Source organism: Bremia lactucae, linkage group LG4 (assembly GCF_004359215.1).
Source record: "Bremia lactucae strain SF5 linkage group LG4, whole genome shotgun sequence".
Classification (NCBI taxonomy): Eukaryota; Oomycota; class Peronosporomycetes; order Peronosporales; family Peronosporaceae; genus Bremia; species Bremia lactucae.
This window is the reverse complement of record NC_090613.1, coordinates 3,807,423-3,814,955: the sequence shown is the minus strand read 5'-3', so window position 1 is coordinate 3,814,955 and position 7,533 is coordinate 3,807,423.

Genomic DNA, 7,533 nt, shown 5'->3' with positions numbered 1-7,533 from the left:
ATTAATGATCTAGTGCTACTCTCTACGGTAAACTTACCTAAGCGATTAGTCACTAATGTGGGTAGCAGTAAACTACTACCCAAGTTCATTGGTCCTTTCCGTGTACTGCATCGCAGAGGCAATGCGTACACAATAGAATTGCCACGTAGGATGCGAACGCATCCTACGTTTTACGTTGGTCGGCTCCGCCCGTACCATCAGTACGCGGCTTCTTCCGAGGACGGATTTGACCACCCTTTTCAAGAATCCCCAAAAGATTCTTGTGATCGCGAACCAGGTTCTCATGTTGAACCTGAAGTTTCTCATGCCGGTTCCGAATATCCTCGAAACTACGATGAGCTGGCGATATCTCATCGCGAACAGCATGATACTTCCGCTCGTACTCCAACATGGAGTACGCACTTTTCGAACGGTTTTCCAGCCGCTCGATATGGTGAGCCTGCACCGTCTGCTCCACCGAGCGACGCGTGCCGCGCTCGTGTTCAAGTCCCTCCTCCAAATCATTGAGGAAGTGATCGATTTTGTCGATCCTCGACATTTGATCCGACATACCGTTCGGATCTAATTTTCCCTCCTCCACCACAACCATTGGTGGATTCCCACAGTGGTCAGCGTTTTCTTGTTGAACGCATCCAGAGCCACCGTGATGTGAAGGGACAGCGAACGAGTTATCTTGTTCGCTGGCGTGGTTATCCACCTTCGCATGACAGCTGAAAGCCTCGTTCCTAGCTGGTTGCTGATGTTGAGGGCCTCGTCCATCAGTATGAAGAGACCCATCCGATGGTTCAGAAGGCCCATCGGAAAACACACGCCCCAGGCGCTTGTAAATCGATTGCAAAACGTCAATCGCATCACGCATCTCAAAGGGGATGCGAGCCCGTCCCCAGGGCGAAGAAAGGGAATAGACATCCCCTTCATTATCTTCGTGTTGTCAACACAACACGACAGGGATCACCCCACGTGAGGCATGGAAGTCCAGCCTCACGTGACAGCCGATTTAATTTATACTTTGCACCGGTTGTAGTTCATTTCTCAAACTTAACGCGATTGGGCGTTAAGTCTATGAAGCCAGGCTTCGCGTCCAATGTCTTTGACATTGCGAATGAACGCGCTCCAGGCTTGCATAAGCGAGACTTTTTCTCGTTTATTGTTGCCACTATATCATCGATGCTTGAAAAAAGAATCGAGTTAAAAATCTTCCACAGCGCGAAAGTTCTTCGCGCTGAAATCAAGGCCATGTAGCTTTGTCGCAATAAATAAAGGATATTTATTGGGAGGAGTAGTTTCTCCAGACAAGCTATTGATGAGCCGTTCTGGCAAAAGCCACGGCTTCATTTCAGGGGCAAGACGAGACAATTTATTGTCTTCACTCCCTGAGTGGTACCCACTGAAGCAGGGGTACCACAAGAACTTTTCTTATAATGGCTTACGCCATCGTCATCACCTTGCACAGAAACAGGTGCAGGTGACCGTACGGGTAACCAAACGGGCGATGAGGAATCATCCTCATCGTCGGAACCAAATAGACTGCTCACACGTCTATCAAAATGAGCCCTCTCTTTGGAAGGCTCATAGTCAGCCGCCTGACGCCTATCAGGCGACTGTTCTATTCTCCCCGAGTCAGCCATTTCGTCCGACTCGCATTCGTAGTCGACCTCCAAAGAGGGGTCAAATTCACGTGGTAAACCACCGCGTGCACCTGCAACATCTAGTGTTGCGCGAGAAGAATATACTACGGCATACAGAACGTCTGCCGCAAGAGATAACAGTGCGTCACCCGCGGCTGAACGAACCGCAGCCGAAGGCGCCGCACAATCAGCACCCCGCATGGATTTTTCTTCATGAGAAACAATAAAAAAATGATGGTCTGACCAATCAACATCGTTATAAAGAATTAAGTGGTCACATGACGACCACTCCATCCAATGACACTCCGAGTGATTGTCGTTTAAGGGAGGGGTGATGTAACGCGGTGTATCGTTACATGAAATTAACACTTAAAGGTTGTTAATTAAGATATTATTTAAAAGGTAGATAATATTTGCAGGATATTACTTTATATAGTAATTTTCAGAATTCTCATCCATAAATAGGTATAGACCATTATACATATTTATTCCGCAGACTAATCAGCTGTAGGAGTAATCAAAGAGAGAGTTACAGAAAAGATAGAGATAAGAATTCCATTATATAATTAGTATTAGATCATAATTTAGTTAGCATTTACAAAGATAGAAAAAGTGACACTTAATTATATTTAATACAGTTTTCATTTAACCCTCTTAAGCTAATTATCTTAAGAGAAGTCTTCCTCTGCACGTACAGTGTACGTCAATTAACGTAGGGCACCAACTGAAGCAGTGCGAAGTGGACTTGTACTGAAACAGTACAAGTCTTAGTGCCCCGTTTCAGGTGGTGTAACGGGGTGTCTCGTTACATGAAATTAACACTTAAGGTTGTTAATTAATATATTATCTAAAAGGTAGATAATATTTGGAGATATTACTTTCTATAGTAATGGTCGGAAATCTTATCCATAAATAGGTATCAGCCGTTATATCTATTTATCCCGCAGACTAATCATCTGTAAACGTAAACAAAGAGAGACAGACAAATAAGATTTTAATTGTATGTTTAGTATTACTTTTTCATTACGTTAGCAGTAACAGATAGAAAGAAAAAAAACTTAATTATATTAATACAGTTTTCATTTAACCCTCTTTAAGGTAGTTGTCTAAAAGAGAAGTCTTCCTCTGCACGTACTAGTGTACGTTAGGTGACGTAAGGCACCACTTGCAATTGAAGCAGTGTGAAGTGGACTTGTACTGAAGCAGTACAAGTCCTAGCGCCCCGTAACAGTTTGTCCATTTCGTGTTTTAATAACATTGGCTTCTTTGGAATGCACGCTGCAGTTCCAACACTACAGATAAACAAACACGAAAGCACAAGTCTGATGCAACTTATTGTGTTGAGTCGCGTAATAGCGAAGCTGCTGGAGCTACGTTTAATGGTCAGCTAGCCACTGATCATCTTACAAATTTGCGATTGCTCTTTGAAGTCGTACTGAATATACAATGCGTCTCGTGGAGAAAGTGAGTTATTATAAGTACGCTTTCCATATGTGAGCCTGAAGATGTAGATTCTGCACCCATGAACGAACAGATATCGACATACAGGTGTCCCTCGGATAACTTATCCCCTCATAACTTTTAACCTCACGTAACTTATAGGGTATTGACTCCACTGTTATCGTTCCATGGTGTCTAACATATAACTGATAAGATTTGGAGGTAAGTTGCGTATTGGCTGCTGTACGTATGGAACTTTGAAAGTCCCGGATGCGCCTAAGGAAGCCCTATCAAAAGGATTTGATAGATTAAGAAGTGTGGCAGTTAAAGCTAAGGAGTTTAGCTTTTCATGCTTGCTGACCTGAACTTCCTCCACATGCTGTGGTTCCTGATTCTCATCTTCTTCCTCCTCTTCTGTCTGCGGAACCATTGCAATGATTTCCTCATCATCTAGTTCCTCGTGCGCCACCTTCTCCTCATCTGCATTCAATAAATACTCAATTGCCATAGGGTTCCTCAGTGGTAGCCTCTTCGTACCTGGAATTGAGTTTAGGGTTTAGTTCTCTTGCTAGATAATGCTCTGTCTCACAGAATGGAAGAACTGGAGCTTGGGAATATCAAGGTCGCTTTCCTTCCACTAAACTGCACATCAAACATTCAGCCCATGAATGCTAGCATCATTGCCTCATTCACGTGCTATTACAGGCGCTTTCACCTTTAGAATGCCGTGGACCGTGATGAGCGAGGGGAGGCCAACATCTACAAGGTTGACCAGCTAACAGCAATGCGGTGGTGTATAAAGGCTCATGCATCTCTAGCTCAATTCCCTGCTCCTCCGTGTTCACCATCTGCAACTGTGGGGCTGCTGCAAAGAGGCCGGTATGCCTAAAGCAGTTTATTACTGTGAAAACTGGAATATCCTCCCATGCCTTTATAGACCACCGCATTGCTGTTAGCTGGTCAACCTTGTAGATGTTGGCCTCCCCTCGCTCATCACGGTCCACGGCATTCTAAAGGTGAAAGCGCCTGTAATGGCACGTGAATGAGGCAATGATGCTAGCATTCATGGGCTGAATGTTTGATGTGCAGTTTAGTGGAAGGAAAGCGACCTTGATATTCCCAAGCTCCAGTTCTTCCATTCTGTGAGACAGAGCATTATCTAGCAAGAGAAGAATCTTCCTGCCTTTCACTGGCAAGACTTAATAAAACTCATTCCAGGTACGCTTGGAATATCACATGAAATATACCTTACCCTCATATCATTGTCAAGTTTCTTTAGCCACTCTTGGAAGAGAATTCCAATCATCCATGCGTTCTTGTTGTTCCTGTCATAAAACCTAGCCGTCCTCCTGTCTGCCGTTTAAAACAGCGTGGCATCTTGAATTTTTCAGTAAAAAAGGTTTAAGCTTCTCGGAGCCATCAGCATTGGCGGTAAATGCTGTAGTGAAACGCGTCTGAATGCGAAATAAAGAACCAGAAGATTTTTTTAGTAAAGTACAGTTAGGATAAGGTACTCAAAATCCAGATAATGCTCACTTTGTCCTTCTTCAGACCTTCAATTCTTCCCTGTGAAAAAGTCTTTTCTGAAACCATGCTGTAGGTAGGCTAAAAAATCAGTATGAATCTCGCATAAAAAATGCTTTTAATGATATGAATCAGACCTCTTTTATCCATGTTATACACATCTTTGAGCTCATATCGAGCTATGGCTGCCTTGAGTTCAGGCAGTGCAGCTTCCTTGGCTTCCTGATCTGTGGAGCCACTTTCACCATAAATTCGAATGCAACGAAGCTTGTTTCGCTGCTGGAATCTCTGAAGTCATCCATTGGAAAACTGTCAGCATCCTTAACCAACCCCAGGCGGTCAGCAAAGCACTTAGCCTTAACCTTGATAATCTCCCCCGTGAGGATAACTTTATCGCCTGGCACTGAAGCACCCAAGTTGCCAGGGCTTCTTCGAGTTGAGGTTGGTGTGCGACACGTGGGCGCTTGGCAGCGAGGTCAGTCTCTGTCATGACTTCCAGCTTCTTGCGCTTCTTTAAAATACCACTTATACCAGCCTGCGTAATGTTCTTACTGAACTGGGCTGTAGCCCAAGATGCTAAGGCACTCTGGCTCATTTGTGAGCTCTGTGATTTGGGCCTGCAGACTTGAATCCTTTGTGCATTGGTGACGCGCGTATGCGGAAGTAGGAGGGTTAAAACCGTATTGGACAGTCAGTTGAGTGAGGTTCAGTAAACATGTTTATTCCCCACGTAACTAATAACCTCAGATAAGTGATGCTTTCACCCTTCATAGTGGCTATAAGTTATCCGAGGGACACCTGTAAAAGAAGAATCAACTTGTGATAACGACGACACGAAACAAGATATACTATCTAGTATTCATTCTTGCAGTGTTAAACTGTTTAATGTTATTGACTTGTTAGCTGATATTAAATGTCAAATCTTGTTTTAAGCGCAGATAGTTTTTTTTGGCTGACTTTATTCAAAAACAATCTACTACGGTAACATGTTACACAAACTCGTTAAGTACAATTCGTGTAATAAATGGAAAGCCAATAACTTTATGTAAAGTAGTTAGACTAGGCGTATTCACATTGGAAGGGATGACGGATAGCGCCATCCGTAAGCCGAGGTATTCCGATAATACGCACGTAGGGGTGCACATCTACAGAGATAGCATCTATTGATTGGCCAAAAGTGTTTCTATTTGATTGGTTTAAATATAAATCGGTCTTAAAACTACTTATTAGCTAACAAATGCGCACGTGAAGCCGGAGTACCGCTTCCGTGACGACACTTGCACTACGGCACTTTGTTCGTTGGGTGAGGTCGCTTATGCGCCCACCAACTACGATAACAGCACGTGAGAGAAGACGGCCAAATCGCTTCCTCACTATGCCAGGAGATGTGTGAGTAAGCAGAGCGTGGCCGCATAAAGACGTGCCCACCTACACTTGGTAGCTCTAGAAATCCTTCCACGACCCGCATCTCTGAGCGTGTACGTGAGTATGAGTCTCAATATCGATTGTGATCATTTCCTACACCTCTTCGAACATCATCGAGATGTGGCAGAGCACTTGTTGCAGGGTCTTGATGAACAGGGCCTTGTCAGGCTCTTGGGCAATCCCCCTGAGCAACATGTTGCTCAATTGGAGCTGTTTGAGGCATCTGTGCTCGAACAGCGGAGTGACGCGTCCGAGGTACAGAGCCATGCTGTGGCGGAGTCCGTCACCCAGAATCAGGACAAGCTGAGGCGTGAGCAGGCTCGGAGCGAGGCTCTCAGTAGGAAGAATGCTGAGATGCTCTCCGCCCAGTCGCATCAGCCGAGATGGACCCATCTATGTTTGATGGAACTGCAGCGCACAGATTGTTCACTGGCTGTTAACCGTGGAGTAATGCGGTGTGGCGCATCTCATGAACGACACTCAGTTGGTGTCATACGCTATGTCGCATTGCGCGGTAAGGCTTTATAGTGGGCTTACTCGGCGCTTATGGCGGACGTTAAGGCGTTTCCATCTTGGGCGATCTTTACGGCAAAGATTCGCGCCATGTAATAGCCGCCGAATAACGAAGTGTTATTCGGCGGCTATTACATGGCGCGAATCTTCACTTCAGGTGCGCTTCTTTGGAGATGGACAGGCGAAGTGAGCCTGCAAAAATATGTGCAGGGGATGCACTCGCTATTGGGTCTATTAGTGTGGGTCCGATACCGGAACACATTAAGATGCCCACGTTCATGAACGATCTGCGGCACGGCTCATCGCGACAGGCTCTATTTAGAAAGAAGACGGGCCTTCGAACGAGGTGTTTGAGGCCGTCGAAGATGAAATAGCGGAGGAATCCTCTGTTGCGGTGATCCAGCACGTCTTGAAATCTGCCGAGAAGATAGCAAACTCCCGGAGATGCCGCGGGATCTATTCTTGTCCGGACTTAAGAAAGGAAAGATATACGAAGTAGTCGCACCAATCCAAGAAGAGAGCTTGATGGACTGTTGCTCGTCGTCCACCATGGACGAGAGCGTCCTAGAAACGGACAAAAGGAAGCGGTTCGCTGCTTAAGACTGGGATGCCTTGAGAGATAGTCCGATTTTGAGGTTATGTGGAAACATCGCGATCTGTTCTTTGTGAAATTAGAGGAAGGAAAGATCCACGAAATAGTCGCACCAGTTCCAGAAGAGAACTTGGTGGACTGTTGCTCGTCGTATACAATGACGAGAGCTTCCTAGAAACGGACAAAAAAACAGTTCGCTGCTCAAGGCTGGGATGCCTTGAGAGACAGTTTGTTCTTTGAGGTTCTGTGGAAACATCGCGATGTGTTCCCAGAAGAAGTGCCGAGCCGCCTACCAGCAGATAGGGGCATCGGGCACGAGATAGACCTCGAACCTGGCACCAAGTATTGTGTGACCAGGCAATGGCCGTTGCCGAAAGAACAAGTCGATTATATCGATGAGTTCTTCGACAA